Raw genomic sequence first — 23,021 nt, 5'->3', positions numbered from 1 at the left:
GACGAATTGTGTGGGGCTTTTGTGATGTGGACTAATGACTACTGGGTAAAACTTTATTTGAGCCCACCTAATGTAATTGTAACCTGAGCTGGATTCAAATCCAGGGGCAATATTCACAAAGCTGACTTAAATCTAAGACTTATCATAAGTCATCAATTTGGACTTAAGTCTTATTCACGAACAACTCTTAACTGAATTTTGGTCTTAAGTAAGGTCTTAACTTTAAGACTACCTTGAAGGAGGCTTAAGTCCAGCTCTGCCATTGAAACTTTTTTTTCTGCCATGGCTCAACATGTGGTAGTATATGATTTATTTGATGATCATCCAGATGACAGTTGTCCGAAGTGCGGTTTTGTAGACAGGGGAACCCCGCTGTAAGTTTTTACCAAGACTGAATTGAGAAGCCAATACCGTTTTAATAGACGGTCAATTGAAACCCGAACAAATATTATACAAACCGATCTATTTCCATCAACTAACCGAAGCAATGCAATGCCAGCTTTTTTACAGGTGATTTTTTTTTTCTTTGTATTACAGTTTTAAATATGTTATTGCAATGAAGATCATACCATTAACATTATAACTATAATTAGAGCTGTAAATTTACATTTAATTTATAACAAGCAGCACCAAAAGCATGGCTTGAGAGGAGTGAAGGCTTCATTAGCAGAGGTAGAACATACAAAGTAATACTAGCTACGTTGTAGTTTTATGTTTGTAGCTGGGTACTAGATTAGCAAAAATGTATTTCAAACTTTCCACAGCTATAAAACAAAAAACAAAAAAACAACAAATGTTTAACATTTACCCTTTTTTGTTTGTCCTACTACTGTTTCTTCTCCTGTTTTCCCCTCTGTCTGGCTATTCCATTATTGGAAACTATATCGTGTTTCTAAAAATGCTTGCATCCACTCATTAAAAACCAAGAATGCCTTTCTTAAAGGGATACACATCAAAAGCAAATAGTAAGATCGACTTAATATACTTTTTTAACAAATATTCCATTAAATACAATACACATAAAAATTACATAACATTCTGTGTTGTTTCTATTTCACTGTAATTACATATATATATTTACTTAAGTAATCAATGAAAGCCTAACCACTATAAAATAATTGAACAGGTCAGTTTAATCAGACTTTTAAATATAATTATAATTGTATATTTTTAATAGAAAATTACAAAATTCTATAATAAAATATATACATCTTACATTATTTATATTTACATGACATAATGCTTTTTCTTTATCAATCTGTCCCTCAGGCAATGGCTTTCTCTTGAGTGGAAGACAGTGGAGACGTTGCATTAGGACAGAAACGCTGGTCTAAGTTAAGACCCTCCAGAAAATTGTTTCATGAAACAGACTTAAGACTCGGTCATAACAAAGTCAGCAAAAGTGACTTAAGTCAGCTTTGTGAATACGGCCCCAGGTTTAAAAAAGGCATGAGGTGGTAAAATATGAACTCGCTACACCACATACAGCTATTGCTAAAAGTTTTGCATAACCTAGAATTTTAGGATTGAGATATAATTCTTTTTTTTTAAAACTATATGAACATAATTTAGATATTTTATTTAACATCATGTCATCAAAGAAACAGCAAAGTGATATCACAAAAGTCTGCCAGAAGCCATACTAGTAGTACAGTATTTCATGTTAGATTTAAAATGACACATTTTTCCATTTTTGTCAGTTTTTTCATTGTGTATGGAAAACTGCATTTGCGATATCACTGCTTTTGCGATAAATTAAATAAATTCTAGGTGATGCAAAACTTTTGGCCATTGCTGTAGGTACTTTTTTCTCCAGTGAATGGTTTTCAGAAACTGGAACAGTTTTTTCATGTTCATTAATGTGCAGACACAGTGGTGGAGAAACTGAGCTCTCTTCAGGTCACACAACCAGAAAACCACAAAAACTATTCTGTTTCTTGACTTAAATGTGTTGTGCATTAACTTCACACTGGTGTTCAGGATGAATGCTTGAGTGATATGTAAGCCTGTTAAGGCAAGTTTAGAGTCTCAGATTGTCTCTTCTAAATCAAATTTCAAATCTGCTTTTGTTATATAGTAATATATTCCAAAACATTCTAAATCTTTTCTGCTGCGCTGGAGTGCATGAAAAACAAATCTTGCATCCAACTAATGTCCCAGCATAGTGTTTTGTGGATATCATTAGCCCAATACATTATATTTACTGTATGGTTTGCAACATGGCTGGCCCTAACTGAGAGACATCACAATGAAAGGAGATTCGGCACACCATTTATGCAGACGTGTACTACTTATGATTAATGTAATTCTGGCACATTTTCACTTCCACTCATGGGAATACAAATGGAAGCAAATATGTTCCTGAATTGCAATCAATTAAGGTTTGTGCTTGTTTATGTCGAAGTTGTGCTGACTGGAGAGTCATGTGGGTGTGCTGAGTTGACTTCTTTCCATATAGAGACTCATTTTCTGTTTGTTCCGACAGCAGCTCACTGCCCTTTACAAGGACTAAGTAGGAAAAAAAAAAGAAAAATAAGAAAAAGAAGGTTAAGGGGAAGATGACAAATAAGATAAGAGTTTTTATTCACAGGCATACTCAATCAAAAATCTGAAGTGTTGTTAGATATTCACTTTACAACCTGAAAAAGTGACATTTTCTAATAAATCATTAAGGGCAAAGCAGAGAGACAGAAGGTGATTGCATAACAGAGCAGGTGAATGTGGGCTGCAGAAATCTGCTGCAGCTTTTATTACTAGCTTACACTGTGGGGATCCTGAAATGTGTCCTGCTAGGCAATTTAGTAGTGGAGGCTTTAGCTATTTTTTATCTAAAGTATGATACCGTGTTTTGTAAAATGGAAGCTGCAATATGACATTGAGAGCAGAGAGAATGTAAGATACAATGGCAACTGTTGACTTTGTGCTGACTGCCCAATACTGATTGAGAAACTACTTTGTTACATGGATGACTACATGTTATAAATGGTTAGTATTTCTCTTTTTTCTTTTTAAAGAGATGATTTTTGAATGAACGAGCAATATAATATTTCTATTCTTCTTTCTAACAAGTTGTTAAACAGTGATTGATTCCCTACATATCGATTAAAACGTGTACACTGTATAAATCAGACTTACTACGTTTGTTACTGTATAAATACCAGATCTAATGCAATAGTTTAGTAAAGCCTTACTAGATTGGGAAACATATTGAAATCAGTCCTGGCCAGGCAGGGTAAGGCCGATTCTCTGTGTCCCCAGGGTTAGAGGTTCAATATTCCTGATCACTAGCAACCTTCAAAACTGCTGAAGGTGCATTTTGTTGAGTGGATCACAGGAAGTTGAGGCTGACTGTGAATAATTGTGTGTGAAAAGAGATGGTTTGGTGGTGACGTGAGACCAGGAAATACACAAGCAACAAGTGCTGAGTGAAGCTCTGCTGCACAGATTTATTATAAATAAAAAGATTACACAAAACAAAACACTTGTCACAAAACAAAAGGCACAATGGCCAAAACAGACATACACCAAGTGAACACAACAAACAAGAATTGTGCTGGTGTAAAGCCAGCATGAGTAGCAATTGTTATTTGTATAATTTATAGATCTCTTTCACTTACATTCCACCTCTGGACACCCAACCTCGTTCAGCCAAAGCTGCAGGTTTTTATCCATGTGACTGTCTTCAGATTAGTAATAAATGATTCAATTTGTAGTGTGTCACATTTTCAACAAGTTTAGCGTGGATGGGATATTTTAACCCCATCAAGCTATAAAACAATTAACAGTAAAACAGTGTGTTTTTAATCAGTAAACAATACATTTTAAATAATAGTAATACAAAATAAATAAAATACACAGGGGCCGGATGTTCCCCGTCACACCATGAAACGGCAATGAAAAGCCCCTTTCACACTGGCGTGACCACTCGGGCTGACCTCAGGATGTGGATTGACATGCTTTAACTCGGGATGAGCGAGTCAAAATCAGCGACACCTGTGTAAAGGTTTTACTTCTGCAAAGACTATTTCTCTTTATTCTTTTTAGTCATTGTGAAAGCTTGAACAGATGAAAGGGTGGTCATGTGAACGTTGCTGCTTCCGGGGCTTTGCGTATGTGCATGGTGTACTTGCCTCTGTCACCTATGTTGAAACCCTGCTTCTTGAAAAAGCAGTGTGAAATCGCCTAGCTGACCCGCGTAGGGTCTGACCCAGGTAGAGCATGCCAGTGTGAAAGGGGCTAAGAAGAGATCCCTCTTTCCCAACTTTTAAGTACAATAAACCCCAGAAATGTGGTTGATGTTAGCACTCTTTAAATAAAAGCCAGTTTAAATGACAGGCTAAAAAAAATAACTACAGTACTTACAACTTCAATAACAATTTTCTGTATTTAATAACTAGTACAAATGCAATAACTAACACAACTGCAACTTCTGTGAAGCCACGCACCGTAACATTCGTTTCCACAGAGAGATTAGCAACAACCTTTATCAGCCTCTTGGCGAAAATTGGTTTCACATTCGATGTTCTCAAGTCCACGTTAATGCCATTAATATCCTAGCCTTTGTCTAATTCAGATTTGACAATGCTAGAATATCATTCACTGAACTTGGTTTTGAAATTTCTGTTTACACTGATATCAAGGGGCTGCAATTCTCCAATACATAATGCTGGAAGAAATTTAGTTTCGACAGTCGTTTCAGAAAGGATTCATACCAGTGTGCTGCAAAAAATATTACTCAAGTACTGTAATACAGTACAGTATACTATGAGCTATAAATATCAAGGCAATATTTGATGTCAGGTGAAAAATGGGACGAGCATTGGGTGATTGGGGCTCAAATTACTCCCATTTTTTACATGTTGCATTGCAGTTTAGTACTATTAGTACAATTTTTGGCGCCCATTAATTATGCAAATTCTCTTGCCTCGTGAAATTTTTGAAAATAAACATTGAACTTAAACATTAAACAAACCTAAGTAAAAAGTATTTCAGAACACTATAAAGTCTAAAAATAGTGGTACTTGCTTCCTTACTAAAAAGAGTACTGTCATTTGTTAAAGGCAATCATACAGCACCCCCCTGCAGTTGACTTGCCCATACACTGAGACTGCACGTTCCACCCACTGAATTGGTTGGAAGTTAAGGCAAAGCTTTGCCAAGTTATACAGATGTGGAAATTGATTAGAAACAGCCCCAAAACTTGTTTACTCAAGGGCATCTGGCATACTTTAATAAAGGCAATATATGCAGAACGTTCGTTGTCATGTTATTTGTCCCCTCAATTTCACTTTTTCTGCGAAATCGTGATTTAGGTAGACCCCTATTTATTACACTTAGCTATGGTTTTATATGGTAACATTTTATGGTAAAAAGGCTACTCTGAATTTTTTTTGACAGAGGTTCAAATAAGGTCAAAGAACATATTTAAAGAAGATAACATCTGGCAACCTTATAATTAACAGAATAGTTTAAACTAACAACATTGTAAGGCATGTTCAGTCTAATAATCGAAATGGTCACATAGACTTTTTGGGAGGTGTTTTGGATAGAAGAACCAAAGTTTAAGATCTTTAGGTAAAATCCTTTGGTTAGGGTATGCTCTTATTGCAGTTGAACAAGGGGGTTCAGAGAGTGTCACTCTTTTGGTGACTGAAAGAATTTATAAAAATGAATGGGCTCTTGTGACGGTGTACTCCTCGCCCCTGTGCATAGTTTATGTTTTGTGTTTTTTTGTATTTGTTGTTTAAATGTGCTGTTTTGTGTTTATTTAAAAACACGCTGTTTTATTGTTATTCTTGTTTGACAGCCTGGGTGGGGTTAAAATGCCCCATCCAGATAAAATCTTGAGAATACGTGGTCAGCAGCGAGTGATTATTGACAAACTGGCTGATAAAACTTGTGCCGAATGCGGTTGAGTGTTAAATTAGGAAATTGATAGCCAATTGACCCCTTGGCCACAATATAAAAGACCTGAAACTTTGGCTGAAGTGTGTTCAGAGGCAATACGAGATACGTGAGTCATGAGACAAGTTATATATATATATATATATATATATATATATATATATATATATATATATCGTATGACCTTAACAGCACTCAGTATTCCCAGGTGGTCTCCCATCCAAGTACTAACCAAGTCCAACATTGTTTTGCTTAAGCATTGCTTGGTAAGTTCAATTTGAAGAGCTTTTTGCCGTCAGAGACGTTGCCCAGGGGTGACTACAAGGAAGTAGCTCTTCTTAACCCCCATGAGATAAGTGAGTCAATATTAGAAAGCTATTGCTTCCCGTACACCAGCACAATGTCTTTATTGTTTGTCTGTTTTGGCCACTGTGCCGTTTTATTTTATAAAAGTGTTTTTGTTTGTCTAAGCCTTTTGTTTATTATTAAAACACCCAAGCAGTGCTTTCCTTTACCCCAGTGCAGTCCATTCTCTTGCGGGTCTGACATCACCACAAGCCAGCTTGTCACAGTTCTATATAAAATATAATTGCCATTATCGGACATGTATTACTGCCTGTTATGCAGCAGGATTTCCACTCCTGAATTACCGATAACGTAAATATCAATGTAGCCATAATAAAGTCTTCAGATTTAACAGAAAAATATGTTTCTTTCTTTCTTTGTTTTTTAAAACGCATTCATATCAAAAACTTCTTACTATTCCAGCAGTCTGATGTGCCTCTTCCTGGAGGTCTTGGGTACTCAGTCTGATCAATTGTAAATATGAGGAATGCCCTGACATTTTTTTTCTTTTGGAAAGCTTAGAATGATTGGCAACTACTTGCTAGCATTCAGAGGCCCTGCTTTTTAAGAATTAAGGCAATTAAGCGGCTCCATAATTCATAAAGCCATTTCAATTTAAAGTCAGTTATTTGAACACTGTCACATATATTTGTATTATTGGGACTGGGTTCTTCAAGACTGTTGTTTAACAAACTGATTTAGACAATGCAATGTCTCGGTGCTTTATAAAATGGCTGGAAAGAATCACACAAAGATGTGTTTGAGAGAGAGAAAGCCAGAGTGAACAAGGAGATAATGAAGTGAAATTTGTTTTTTGGCAGATTAAGTTTGGCAGACTCAAAGCTCTACAGATTTTAACTGTGGAAACATTTGCTGAGCTGCAAAATACTGATTTAAAGGATCGTATCAGAGGCTTGCAGCTGACAAAAGGCCTGAGAGGAAAGTACATTAAATATAAACAAGATATAAAAGTACACAGATTGCATATATATTAAAACAAAAATGCAAAACTGTGCACTTTTTCAGACTTGATATCTATCTTAATGGAGGTGCAGGAAGAGGGAAAAATGGTAAAAGTCCATGAAATTGTGTTCATCTGTTTCTGACACCATGTTTAACACATGCAATGTGTAAAGATCTACACTTTGAAAAGAAGCAGATGAGGTTAGTAAAAACTTTTGAAACGTCCCCATGTTCTGCATTTAACATTTAACAAGTTTATGTTAAAGTGCACGTGTTGAAACGTACTACCGCCCATAACATTTAGATTATATCTGTTTGTGTTTTATTATATATTTAATTGTAGATACTGTTTGAACTATTCTGCAGTCTGGTGCAGGATGTATCTGATAGCAGATGCTATGAAGTAGTGAAATAGCCCTATATACAGCAAGGAGGAAGCAGTAACAAGAGTGTTGTATTATTAATGCATTGGGGTAATAGCAAAACCAGTATGGATACTATTTATGCGTATACATATGTTTTATTATTATTTAAACTGAACAAGGTTACAGCACATATTATAATATGTACAGGGATACAGTGGCTAAAGCAATGGAACTTTAAATTATTGTTTAGTTAAATTAAAAACTATATCTGGGGACAGGTACTTTAAGGTGCACACTATGATTATCGCCCTTTAGTAAAAACGGTGTGAATAAAGCTCATCTCATTATTCAGAGCTGGGTGTCTCACTTAAATAAGTTATCATGCATTACCATACAAATCACATATTCATTCGGATTACCATAGTGTGGCACAATAAAATCAGAGTATGCCATAGTATGCCTAACATTTTGTGCGATAATGAATACAATTGCCACAGTAAAAACAGAAAATTCTCCAGTGGCAATCAGTTGTGTAATAATTTCAGTTCTTCCTTCCTCTCAGTCAACCGTTGGAATTCCCTTTATATCTGCAGTTTCTGTGAAGACGTCCATTCTTGTTCCATCTGCCCGCTTTCCTCTAAATGACCTAAGACATGGGTCCTTCAGCTTGTCTTTTACCACTGCGTGCTCCTCAATTCAGCAATCTGATATTCAACCAAATTCAACCCTGCAGTCTCCTCACTTATGCTCAGGATTACATGGCTGTTGTCCTCGCTCCATCAACCCGCTCCTCCTACACAACCAGGTGGCCTGCCTTCCTGTTCTTCTGCAAGCAAAATAGGATCGCCTCTCACCCTTCAACCAGGTTTATTTCTGTTTTTCCTTGTTCACACAAAAGATAATCTACTCCTGTCATGGAATCCCTTTCCCTTTCTGCCTTCAGTTTTCTCTGCTGCTTTTACTTTAACCCTTAGGTCAGGCACATCAGGTCCAATTTATTTTCACACGTGCTGTTTATTTTATACGTGCTGTTTAATTTTTTTTTTCAGTGGAAAACAGGTTTAAAAGGCAATGCATTGCAAAGGACTCTCAGTACTGAATCTACAGCCAAATCCCACCCCCTGTTTGCCTCTTCACAGTCGTGCATACTGATAAATCCTTTCCTGATCACTCGCCTCAATAATGTGATCCAACTCCGAACCAAAACCGAAAAGCTCTGCAAATGTCGGTGATATTCTTTGAGTGCTGGATGCGGAAGCAGCTATCGTCTTTGTTTGTGTCCATGTTATCTCTGTGGTGCAGGGGCTATGTGTATGCTCAGATACACCCCTTTTTCAGCTTCATTCAGCTCCTATCGATCTCATTGAAAGGTTTTCTCTGCTTTTTCCAGAGGACAAACGACTCGAGACCTGTGCTTGACGTCTTTTTGATGATGTCGGACAGGGTCTGATATCGGACTGGAAAGGGAAATTTGTAATATCGGAGCTGGTCCGACATATGACTGCAAAGGGGTAATGTCACCTCCCCCTCTAGTTTTCCCTACCTATGCCTTCATTTCTGCAATCTTTCTCTCACCCCTGACTTTCACTATCTCCTATGCATCTCCAAAACAGACCAGCTCTGCCAAGGTCAATTTGTGCATCTCTGTAAACATAACTCTCATCTTTGCTCATATTTCTCTTTGTCTTGCTATCTTTCCTGTTGCAACTCTTCCAAACCCACTGATCCCCTGTTCATCAATGCAAGCCGTTCTTTCATTTCTCAAACTGGTCTGCCTTGGTCTGGTCTTACATTTGTTCATCACTCCCTGATATTATTTACTCATTCTCTGCTCACTCTATCCTTTTTTCACCTGTGACAGTCTCCCTCTCTGGAGAGCAAAGCCTGTTCCCAGCCTCGGAGCCCAGACATGGCCTTTAGACCCGGGGGAAGACCCCTGGCCTTCTTTGCAGGTTTATTATTTTTCTCTTTTCCTGTATTCCGCCTTGGAATTACTACTCAGCCTTGGAAGGTCAGTCATACTGACCTTCTTTAGCACAGGCAACCCTTGCAAGCTGGGTAGATCTCTGGCCTTCCTTCTCTTCATCTTTTCAATTTGTCCACTATCCTATTTTCATTTCCCCTTACAGGAAGTAACAGTTGCTTCCCAGCCTTGGAGGTCAGTCTCACCTCCTTTGGTCTCAGGGGAAACCTAGTCCTTTCTAAAATCACAAGCACTTATCTCCTATTTCTTATCTCCTATTTCTTCCTCCACACAGCCCTCGCTTCTCTCTTGAATTATTATAATTCATGTAACTGTGCCACCTGAGTTACTATCCATTTTTTAAAATACTTTAACTGCTAGTAAAAATGAGTGTGACAGGGTAGATTAATTCCTTGCACTGAAAAGTTCACCTACCATCAGCAGAGGGAACAGGAGGAACCTGTCCATCCTGCAGGCTCTGGCTACTATGGGGTTAACCCTTTGCAGTCCTATGTCAGACCAGTTCCGACATTACAATTCCCATTTTCCAGTCCAATGTCGGACCCTGTCTGACATCAAAAAGATGTAAAGCACAGGTCTCTAGTTGTTTTTTCTTGAAAAAAGCCGAGAAAACCTTTCAATGGCCAAGTGAGACCAATAGGAGCCGAATGAAGCCGAAAAATGGCGTATCTGATAGACCTATGCTCCACAGAGATAACACAGACATAAATAAAGAAGATAGCTGCTTCTGCATCCAGCGCTCAAAGAATATCACAGACATTTGCAGAGCTTTTTGAGATGTAGTAGTAATAAAATAATGACTTGAATCACATTACTGAGGAGTTTGGTGATAAAACGAGTGAAAATAAACAGCGTGTGTGAAAATAACGCACCTGAAAAGCACTGAATAAATGGACCGCAAAGGGTTAATATTCAGTAGGAGTCAGCTTGCTACGAGGCTGGTAGGGGGGTTATAATCCTAGGTAATGGGTTTGGGGATGGAGCTAAGGTGTACAAAAGGGGCAGCCTCTCCACTGGTCAGGGCAGTGTTCCTGGGACAGAGGAATGAGAGCACATATGCGCTAAATGAAAGATTACACTTTTCTGTGTATTTTTTTCATCAGGCTGTGCATGCTTAATATTGCTTCAGAAGATCGCAGAGCTGTTTCCTGTATTACGTATGACTACAACTGGCCTAATACAGCACTGTGGTACTTGAAGGACCATATCTTATTATGCATGCTCCCCTCAGGAATTGTGTTGTAAATGTTTGTAACTAGTGTTAAAGTGACAGTACGTCTTTTTGTTTTGTGCATTGTTTTTGTGTTTGTTTGTAAATAAACGTGGTTGCACCTTTTCATTTGACAAATCCGTGTGTCATTCTGAGGCCTCTTACAATTAGTTAATATGTGTATTGGTTGACTGAATTGTTATTTAATTTAAAATCAAATTTGGTAAAGGTGAAGTGTTTACAATGTACTATTATTGATTTTTATTACAGCTCTGGCACTGGTACTTTGTTTTATCACTACACACGTGCTACTGGCTTCATAAACTTTAGTGCTAATCTAAAATATAATATTTCTTAAATATATAAAGCCCATATTTCATACCCGTGTTCCATATAATACATTTTTAAATGCACCTTTTCTTTTTGTGTCGGGTTTGAAACATATTCATGGTTATTTGGAAGACAGACAGCAAAATAATAAGTGCATAACAAAATATAAAGCACATTACTTCCAGAAACTATGAAGTATGAGGTCTACTTAAAAAAAAAAAAAAAAAGATTCATACAAACCTTTATTTTTGAAGCCACCTTCCAAATCACTATTCCGGAATGAATCTGTAAGCTCTTTATTGCAGTCACATATGCCAAAATTATTGTGATAGAGTCGCGTCACGGTCAAGGTTGGCTAGCAGCAGGAATAGCAAACATGGAGGCATAAGACTGTCTTTTCAGTGCAACTTGTATTTAAGTAAAACAAAATCTAATAAAAAAACACAAACCTGCACCCAAGTTATGCTATCATGGTGCAGCAAAAGGGAGCACAACCACCAGCTTCCAGTCCTTTCCCTAAACTAACTAGTCTGGATAGCTGTCTCCCAGCTCCTTTTTTATGCATGTGTCCATAAATTAACCAATTTGGGAATTGCTATATTCAGGCTTATTCTTAAAGTCTAAATATACAAAACTTTATTTGTACCATAAGCACACAATATACTGTATACATTTTACATGCAGGGACTCAGCCCTGTCACGTTGTTCAATGAATGTAAATATAGCCTATAGCTAAATATTTCATTAACAAATTATGCTAGGGCAATAAATAGCATCTTTTTGTTTAGAAAAATCACAGCAAAGGGAAACGCTAGAGCTATCTTTTTTTTTTTTTATGGAATGTCAGTTGCTCCTGATTTGCTAGCAGCTTCTGACTCCCAGTTTTTCTTCATTGGTCAACGCTAATGGAATTCCACCAGTGCCCATCTCAAACTCTCTTCAAAATCACAACATGAAGGGGACAGCACAATCGTAAAGCACTTTGTCCTTAGGTTTGCGGTTTACTGCATTTCCTCAAAATCCAGCCCTTTGTGTTGTAGTTTGCATGGCAATTGTGTGGTATAGGTTTGAGAACGGGAAAGAAGGAATCTGAGCTGCAAATTTACCTACAAGGGGACACATCTATGCGAGTACAGCCCCTTACGCCGGAGCACTGTGCGTTTTGTTGTTTTTGTTATTATCAGACGGAGACCTTTTCGGGAGCTGAAGCTATCAAGTCAGCACATACACTCGGAGCACCTGCATTGCCACACCACCAAGCTATACCTTCACCTGGAGCACCTACTCTTGCACACTCCTTCAACCTGTGCACTTGTGGACTACAGTATTGTTATTATTTATAAAACCTTTTTGTTTGGGACTGTAACCAGCCGTGTGACCCTCATGTCATTCCTAGTATAGGGGGTGGATCTTTTTATTAAACGTGGACTTTCTTTTGTAAACATGTCCTTTGTTCTGGACATTCCATTATTCCCACACCACCCACAGCCTGACAAGGTTATTTTAAAATAACTACATCAATCCATCATTCTAAATTGAATTTGAGAAAACTGAAGTATGATGGCACAATGATAACACTATGTAACACAATTTTTGTTCCTGGGTAGTAAGTGTTATTTCCTAATTACTTATGCCTCAAAAGTATAGAAAATGGCTGTTATTCCCCACAAACTTTGCTTTTGTGACCAGGACAGTGATATTTCAAAATATCACTATTTCCAATGGGAAAACGGGCAAATGTGTGTCTTCGTTCACATAAAGTCAGTAAAAAACAACTTATGAATCCAAATTAACATGTATTTATACTAAAGTAATACAAAAATGACTACAAAAGATTTAGAAGTGAGTAGTTTTTCGAGATTTACGATTATACTGTAACCCCAGAGCTGACTTAATTTTTAACAGTAGCATGGCATGACTTAAAGTCGTTGGCAAGATGTCTCTGTTGTGAATAGCAATAAACAAGTTTCTACAGAAAACAAGACCTATACCCCATCTGTTTATTCTCAAATGTCTGCTTTCCACCACAATTAAATATATGTATTTAATCAATCAATGAGCCAGTGCCTTGATTTAATAAAGTGAGAAGCAATTGAGAACAAGTTCTTATTTACACTGGTGGACATGAAACCTTCATCTAATCTTGCATTTAAACAACAATTGTTGAATTGACAGAACAGAATACACTTTACAGTATGTGGTAATTACTTTGTAAATACACAACACGTGCATAAATTTCATTGTAATTTCAACATACCCTAGCAACATTTTCCATCACTAGGCATGTTGTTTTGTGCATACATAACTATTTTAAATACATAACTATTTGTGTTATTAATGTGTATATATAATAGCTGAATACACTTACTATCAAGTGTTACCCATCTGTATATTTTGAAGTATATCTAACTTAAGTAAATGCATTCAAAAGCATTCAATCTATGATGCAATGCAGTTGACTATTTTGTGTCTGTAGAACTTTCCAACTGCTGCTGATAATATGTGGATGTCAAACACAGATGAGACAGAATTAGGGACCACCAGATCTTGTTCAATGCTTAATGTTGTTTTGGCCAATTGGAGCACAGGAAAGTATTTGTTTATTAAGTAGCAACAGCACAAATCCAAAACAAAGCATGTTAATATACCCTGAACCATGCAGTTTTACACCAGAGGTGTACTTATAGCCATGCAGTTATACTATAACCCCAGATGAAACCGGAAACACAACTGAAGTATAGTCGCACATGCTAAAGTTCCACACCAGCCGCCTCTGTACTGCCCTGGACTGGCCACAACTGAACTCACAACACCTGTCCTTCATAGAAAACTTACAAATAGAAGGAAAACTTTAGTATAACAGGCACTGCATACATTAAGAAATCAAGCATTATTTCCTTTGCATTGGCCAGCACAAACAGCAGACAACATCGGTTCATGTTCATTAATGCTGACCACATGTAAATATTCCCTCGGTAACTCATTCAACTCAACCAGTGTGAACTGGTAAACCAAAACCCTGTACAATATACAGGTGTATAAAAGTACACCATCCGCCATCTCCACTGCAAGCACAATAGACGTTTTCCTTTTAATTCCAGTCACTAACAATTTTATATAATAAAGTTGTCACAGAATGAAAAAAAAAAATTTGAAATTCCTTAAAAAAAAAAAAAATTGCTGTTACACAAAGCTCGCTTCACACGAAGCAAATTGTTCTATTCTTCTGGTTCAGAGAGGCTAAGTTCTCACTTACCCCATCCTTACAGTCCAAACAAAAGAGCCTTTTAGGAACCAACTTGAAGGTTTAATGAATGTGGAGAAGAGAGGAATTACTGTATCAAGGTAAGTGATTAGTAGAAAAAAGGCTGGCAAGTGATGATAACAGCCAGGTTTAATGAAAAAGAGATGGAACCCAAATAAAATACAATTGACTAAATTTCTTAGAATTGTCATTTCTTTTAGTTTTTTTTTTCCTTAGAAATTATGATTGTTTCATTTTGAAATTGTGGATTATAAATATTGGGGAGACAATAAATAATTGATACAACAACACAGGGAGTTACTCAACCTGGCTGAGCAATGTCAGTTAAATGAATTAAGATGAGGCTGACTGCAAAATACTTTAACCGATATTTTATGCCTAGGGACTACTATTAGTGGTGTGGGAAACACATAAGCAGTTCAGTACATACAACTATGGCCAGAAGTTTTGCATCACCTATAGAATTAAAATATTTTCATAAAGTCCAATGAAACCTGCTGAATAATGCTAGATTAACATATTAGATATACCATGTGTAGTTATCCATATACTTAACAAAAAACTGACAAATTGAAAAATGAAATACGGTAAACTATTACGACTTTCTGTAGACTTTTGTAATATCATTTGTAAATTATGTTCATAGTTTTTTTTTTTTTAAGTGATGTCTCAATCCTAAAATTCTAGGTGATGCAGCTTTTGGTCATAGCTGTAGGTTAATTAACCAATCCAAAAAGACATATGAACCTGTATACCTGTTTGACAAATGTTTTTAGTTTTTTGCATGTAATAATAAATGTTATAATTATTCCTTAAAGTTACAAAGTCAGCATGTCATGTAATATCTCTGTAATGGAATACATGTTTTACTGAAAGGAATATTAAAAAGCAAATTTGTGCCAGGTTGATTTACTGGACCTTTGTGATGATATAGGATTGCAGAATCATTACATCCCTGACAGTTTAAGATCGATGTATTTGGTTGTTTTTATCTATTAGCAGGTGATGACTTGCAGTACACTGCTGTAACGGGAAAAGCAACAGAAATTCATCCCCTCTTAGCTGAGTACCAGAGCTGTTCAATAAGGGACTGCTTTTTTATCGGGTCAGTGATGCCGTGAAGTACATCCTAGAAGAGCTGTAGGATTAGAGGGGTCTCTTGGTGGCAGAAATTAGGTTAGAGCTACAGTTTGAAACACGCTGGTTGGTTATAACTAACTTAATCAGTGTGGGAACTGAAGTTAATGCATTCACAGATATTAGGACAAGTCATTCACATCACATTTTTAACATTTGCAATAACTGGACATGCTATCAGCAGCAGTATCACTCAACTATGCCTGCAGTGGAACCAGATTCCAATTTTTAAAAGCACAAAGGTGTTACACTTTTAATTGAAAGTAAACTTAAAATATTTTGAAAAAGTGGTATCATTCTTAGCAATCCAATAATTTGCAAAGGAGACAAAAGACAACAGAGCAGTGAAAACAGATGTGTCGTGCACAAAGCTGCTGATGATTAATTTGATAAAAGCACCCCATAAGCAGCGTGCTGGTCAAGGAGAAAGCTAAATTACTAAACTTTTATTTTTCTGCTACACTGTATATAATGTCACTCTGCAACACACATCTGGCAGTGGTACTGAAGCATTATATACAAGTACAATAAATGTAAAACTGATTCAAACAAGTGAAAAAAACTATAAACTGGATAGTAGTACTGAAAACACGTTTCAATACTATTCTCAAAGCTGCAGGGCTGTATTCCAGGGTGCTGTTGGTCCATAGAAACTATAGTTTTACGCTTGCATTTGTGTGAATTTTTTTATTTGAGGGGCCGTTCAATTAAAAAATGGCAAAGTAAATATGCCATGTTGCAAAAAAGATATAACATATAACAAAATGGATATAACATATAGCAAATAAGATATAACATATTTAATGATAGAAGCAAATCGTACTTGCTTGGTTGATTTATTATGCCTGAGCAGTATTGTAACCCATGCGCTATAAGAACCAGACAGTTGCTGTGGAACTAGAATAAGATACATGTTCCTCCCAACAAGATGTAACAACTCGACATGGCATCAGAAGTGATGGAATGGAAGAAAAGTGACCAAAAGGATGAGAGAATCCGCTAGCAACTCAACATTACGAACCGAACAGCTGTGAGTAACGAAGCTAAGTTAATCTAGTTAGCATATCAGCCCTCCCTGTAAAAAAAAAAAAAAAAAAAAAGTATATTGTTACTTACCTGAATAATTTAGCAGAGTTGAAAATGGTAGGTCTATATCCATCGCCAAAACTCCAGTTGACAGGCAATATAGCTGAAAATTGGAAGAAATTCAAACAGCGTTTTGAACTATACCTAGCCGCTATTGAAGCTGACAAGAAAAGTGAAAAAGTGTCAATTTTCTCACATGTTGTGGGGGAAGAGGCACTGGATGTGTACAATAAGTTTGACTTTGCTGATGGAGAGAGCCTGAAATTGAAAAATGTCATGGAAAAATTTGAAGTTTACTGTATTCCGAAACAAAAAGTGACGTTTGAGAGGCATAGGTTTTTTACATATACTCAGAACACTGGGGAATCCATTGATCAGTATGTGAATTAAGAAACGAGTGGAAAACTAGGGTCAGCTGTTTGAATACTTTGGTTAACAATCAGGCCTGATTTGGGCCAGCCTTGCCCAATATAAATCTGACTAACTTTGGCCCTTACCATCACAGTGAAGTTGTCAGCAAACAAGTTCTATAGGCACATCGTGTCACGATCAAAAGAAATTCCTGAAGACCCCCGGAAAAAAAGTTGTTGATGCCTAGCAGTCTGGAAAGGATTACAAAGCCATTTCTAAGGCTCCACAGACCAAACCACAGTTAGAGCCATTTTGTCCAAATGGAGAAAGTTTGGGACAGTAGTGAATCTTCCCAGGAGTGGCCGTCCTGCCAAAATCTCTCCAAAATCATCCAGGAAGTCACAAAGAACCCTAGAACAACATCTAGGGATCTGCAGGCCTCTCTCGCCTCGGCTAAGGTTAGTGTTCATGACTCCACCATCAGAAAGACAATGGGCAAAAATGGGTTTCGTGGCAGAGTAGCAATGCAGAAACCACTGCTCACTAAGAAGAGCACAAATGCTCATCTCAAGTTTGCCAAAAAGCACCTGGATGATTCTCAAGAGTTCTGGAACAATATTCTATGGACAGATGAGTCAAAAGTGGAACTTTTTGGCCAACATGGGCCCCATTATGTCTGGTGAAAACCAAACACTGCATTCCACAGTAAGAACCTTATACCAACGGTCAAGCATGGTGGTGGTAGTGTCATGATTTGGGGATGCTTTGCTGCATCAGGATTTGGACGACTTGCCATCATTGAACCATGAATTCTGCTCTGTATCAGAGAATTCTACAGGAGAATGTCAGGCCATCTGTCCATGAGCTGAAGCTGAAGCGCAGTTGGGTCATGCAGCAAGACAATGATCCGAAACATGCAAGCAAGTCTACATCAGAATGGTTGAAGAACAAGAAATTTAAAGTTTTGGAATGGCCTAGTCAAAGTCCAGACCTAAACTCCATTGAGATGTTGTGGCAGGACCTGAAACCAGCAGTTTATGCTCGAAAACCCACAAATGTCATTGGGTTGAAGCAGTTCTGCATGAAGGAGTGGGCCAAAATTCCTTAACTGCGCTGTGAAGACTGATCAATAACTATAGGAAGAGTTTGGTTGCAATTATTGCTGCTAAAGGTGGCATAACCAGTTATTGAGTCTAAGGGGGTGATTACTTTTTCACATGGGGGCATTGGGTGCTGCATAACTTAATTTAATAAATAAATGAAATAAGTATCAAAATATTGTGTTATTTGTTCACTCAGGGTCCCTATGCAATATATGCAAAATATGCAAAAAGGCAGAAAATCAGACAGGGGGCAAATACTTTTTCACGGTACTGTACATGTTCCTCCTAACACAATGTAACAACATATACCAAAAAACATATAGCATATAGCAAAATGGATAGGATATCATATAGCAAAAAAAGATATAGTATATAGCAGAACATATATATCTCGTTGCAATATAGATATATATTGCAAAAAAGATATATGTCAAAAAGATAAAACATATGTCAAAAAAATATATACCATACAGCAAAAAAGATATACCAGTCACATGGCTGTTGCATTGGGCCTGCACAATGTGCAATGTTGTAGACTAGTCAAGAGGTGTACACTTCTAAGTGCAGTTAGGGCTGAATCAGAACAAAATCAATACATACACCTGAACTAAGTAATGACAGAATCGGTAAATCTAGCTGCTTGTGTTCAATTGTTACCTGTTAAGCTGTTTGTGTATCTCAATCACAACTGAGAAATGTGTTCATAGTAAAATTTATTTAATTTCCGTTTTTTTCTGTAAACCAACTAAATTGGCTTTTAAATTATCCAAGCCTTAATTTTTGATTCACAAGCATAACGTACAAACGAGATTGCAACATGTCAATAAGTGACTTATCTTTATTAAAGCTATAATGAAAAATAAATTATTTTATGCTGGACACACTTTATAGCCAAACAGCAATCTCTACCGGCCACGGCCGCCTGGTCATGGTTATAAAGTCAAACCCTGTGTTATGAGTCAAAGTTAAATAAATTAATATTTTCTTATGCTTATTTTTTTAGATTTGCTTTTGTAATTTTTAAATATTGTGTATATAAATCTGTGGTCACAAGCCCAAAATAAATTAAATTTTTCTTAACTTTAATATGTGGTAAGACTAGTGTTTCAAACCTATATTAACTAAAAATACAAGGTCTTCATGAATTTATATAACACACATGCACATACTGTACAACGCTAAAGTGTACATACTGTAACCGTTACATCCCTGCTGTTTTTATGTATTTATTGTTAATAAATACAGTATTGTACACTTAAGTGGAAATTTCTCTCAAGCGCTGTTCATGTGAAAAGTGAAAGACCCGACTGTGCGCTTCACTGAACAGTTCTATGAGCGTCCTTTCACGGGCTAGGATGAAGGCTACCAGCACCATCCTGCAGGTCATGTGCGCCTAACAACAGAACATTAACAGAACATAAACAACCAATCACAGAAGACTCAGACCAGTGGCCTCACCCCCTGCTCGCGCCACAGTTCTGATGAGAGGTCTCAACTGTCAGTCTCGCGTGCACTGACTCTACCACTGATTACTACAAATCAAGAGAAAAAAAGATGTCTTTTCCAACGAGAACGCAGTGAGGTTGACAGTCTGTGATGTGATGGTTGACGTGAGTCTGTGACAACAACGTCCAGAACGAGGTGACGGTGATATTCTTTGATACATTATAACGTGTGTGTCAAATTCGAACACTGCTGGAAAATATTTCTATTTATTTTCAAAAAAAGTTCCAAGAAAGTGCCGGAGCCGTGCCGAATTTTGTCCCTCGCTGAATTTTGCACTACTTTGAGATATACGCATGCATGAGTGTTTCGTTGAAGTTTGTCCATGTGATTGCTTTAGCTATTCATTTATTCATTGCCATGGTTTACCATGAACTTTCGGTATTGTAAATTGAATATTTCATTTTAACAGCAAAAGAGCATAAAAACATCACAGGGAATAGCTTGTGAATCCATGACATTTTTGTTTTAATATTTTTTGCTAAATCGTGTAATGTGAATAGTAATAAGACATAAATCATCTGTTTAAGTTTATTCATCAATGTGGTTTGCTGTTCGTAACTGAGATTCCCTTTCAGTTCAAATGACAACCATTACCGAATGGGAGGAGCACAGCACTTGCCTTCACGCCGATCCCGGCACTGACTGATTTGGCACCAGTGAATCATTTTGAGAACACGTTTAATAGGTCAGTTAGGTCAGGCTTCAGGGAGGTCGCTGGCAGCGATGGTGGCTGCTCGTCGGCATTTGTGGCTGACGCAAGCCAAGGTCGTAGAGATTGAGAAGGTGTCACTGCTGGATGTCCCCTTTACACCGGGTGCAGACTTTCGGGGCAACCATTGATGTGAGCCTTGAGAGGTCCCACAAGGCCACGGAGGTTGCCTCAAAGTTCTCGTGCCTTCCCGCTTACAGTCAGCGCCCAAGGTGGCATGCACAGCCTGCTGGGGTAAAAGGGTCTGAACACCGCCCTCCACCCCAGAGTAGACAAGCAGGCAGAGGCAGAGGCAGGGCCAGCGGCAGGGGACCACCACAGGCCAGGGGTAACCGGTTCTCCGGCTGGAGACCAAGGCCAGGGCCTAAGAAAGACCCACACCCTCCCAAGGCCATGGGAGACCGCCCCTGAGGGGCCCCAGCTGTCACTAAACCATCCCCTACAACCGGACTGACCAATGGAGATGACCCATGGCAAGGCTGCACCCAGGACTCCTGGGTACTATCGACTATGAGGAAGTTCAACATGTTGACAGCACAGCGTATCCTCCAGTCCGTCCAACCGGGTGACTGGTTCACATCGATTGACCCGCAAGACACCTATTTTCACGAATTCTGCGTGCTGCAATTTGACCTCTCGCAGGTGCCCCGCACATTTTCAAAATAGATGCAGCACTGGCTGTGGGGTATTCAGATCCTAAACTATCTGGATGATTGGTTGGTTTGCGCGCAGTCAAAAGCACGCGCAGAGGTGTACACAAAACAGATCATAGATCATGTGCCAAAGTTAAGGCTCTGAATACATCAACAGAAGAGCAACTTTGTACTGTCTCAGTCCACAGTGTTCCTGGGGATTAAGCTGAACTCTGTGAGCATGCTTGCCTCACTGACGGAAGACAGGATTCGGTCATTGGAGACATAACTCTCCCTATTCAGAGAGGACGCTCTCCTACAGGTCAAACTATATCAAAGGTTGTTGGGGCTGTTGGCAGCCGCCTCGAGAATTCTTCCACTAGTGCTGCTGAGAATGCGCCCGCTTCAAGCCTGAGTAAATACACTCAAGGTGCACCTGGTCCGAGATCAGTACCTGCTGGTGCAAGTGTCCAGACAATGCCGGAAGACACTGGAGTGGTGGCTCCGTCCCGGCAATCTGCGCCTCGGATCTCCCCTTTGATCCCCTCACAGAAGGGAAGTGATCACTACAGATGCCTCCTGTCTGGGCTGGGGAGTGGTCTTGAACAGGAGAGGAATAAGAGGTCAGTGAAAGGGACATTGGCAGCAAGCGCACATAAATGCGCAAGACCTGCAAGCAGTGAGCCTGGCATTATTACATTTTCGCCAGCAATTAGCACACAAACATGTGCTGGTCCGGACGGACAACACCACAGTGGTAACCTACATAAATCACCAAGGGGGCCTGCGCTTACTGGGCCTTCACCACGCAGCTCACAGACTCCTGTCCTGGACGCACAGAAACTTGCGTTCCATCAGGGCAGTTCACCTCCCCAGTGTGGACAACAAGGCAGCAGACCTCCTGTCCAGAGGAGCTCCAGACAGCTAGGAGTGGAGGCTGCATCCTCAAGTGGTGAAACATTTGGGACAGGTTTCGACCGGCACGAGTCGACCTCTTTGCCACAGCCAAGTCTACTCATTGCCCCCTATGGTTCTCCATGGAGAGAGACAGGGATCCCCTGGGAGTAGACGCGCTAGCTCACCCCTGGCTACAGGGGCTCTTGTATGCGTTCCCTCCGCTACCATTAATACCCCTGAGACTAGAGAGAATCAGGGTGGAGAGAGCACAGGTTCTGCTGGTTGCACCCAGATGGCCGAGACGTCCCTGGTTTGCTCTCCTCTCCGACATGTTGTCGGATCAGCCGTGGCAGCTCCCGCTATGCAAGGACCTCCTGAGCCAAGCGGAGGGGCTATTATGGCACCCAAACCCATCCGAGCTCCAACTCTGGATCTGGCCATTGAAAGGAGCCGTCTATTCAGACGAGGTTTGCCAGATGCAGTAGTAGAAACACTACAGTCTGCTAGGGCGCCGAGGACTAGAGCCCAGTACTCATATAAATTGAGTTTTCCAAGACTGGTGCCTTGCCAAAGGTCGTGACACGGTGACTTGCCCGATTGAGACACTATTAATCTTCTTACAACACTTGTTTGACGCAGGAAAATCAGCGTTCACTTTGAAGGTATACCTGGCAGCAATATCAGTGTGCCATGACAAAATTGACTCGGTGTCCCCTCGGGCACATTTCCTGGCAGTGCAACTTATTAAAGGGGCTCGGGGGCTTCGTCCTCCCATGAAAAATATGGTCCACAAGTGGGATCTAGAATTGGTACTGCGGGCCTTTATGGTTCCTCCTTTTGAGCCCATGGCGGCAGCAGAACTGCGCCCTGTTTCATTAAAAGTGGCATCTTTAATAGCCATTACGTTTGCCACATGAGTAAGTGAGCTTCATGCGCTGTCCATCGATGACACATGTATGGCTTTCACTGGAAATGACTCGCAGGTAACATTAAGAACAAATCCATACTTTTAGCCAAAGGTGGTATCCTCATACCATATTAACCAATCAGTGGTTTTGGAAACTTTCAGACCTCCCCCACACGAGTCAGAGGAGGACCGTAGACAACGTATGCTATGCCCAGTTCGGGCTCTGCGCTGTTATTTGGATTGGATGGTGTCCTGGAGACAGTCCAACCAGCTGTTTGTCTGCTACGTGTCCCGCTCTAGAGGTCAGGCCCTATCGAAGCAACATCT

This window comes from Polyodon spathula, chromosome 9, assembly GCF_017654505.1.
Source record: "Polyodon spathula isolate WHYD16114869_AA chromosome 9, ASM1765450v1, whole genome shotgun sequence".
NCBI lineage: Eukaryota > Metazoa > Chordata > Actinopteri > Acipenseriformes > Polyodontidae > Polyodon > Polyodon spathula.
This window is presented reverse-complemented; position numbering follows the sequence as displayed.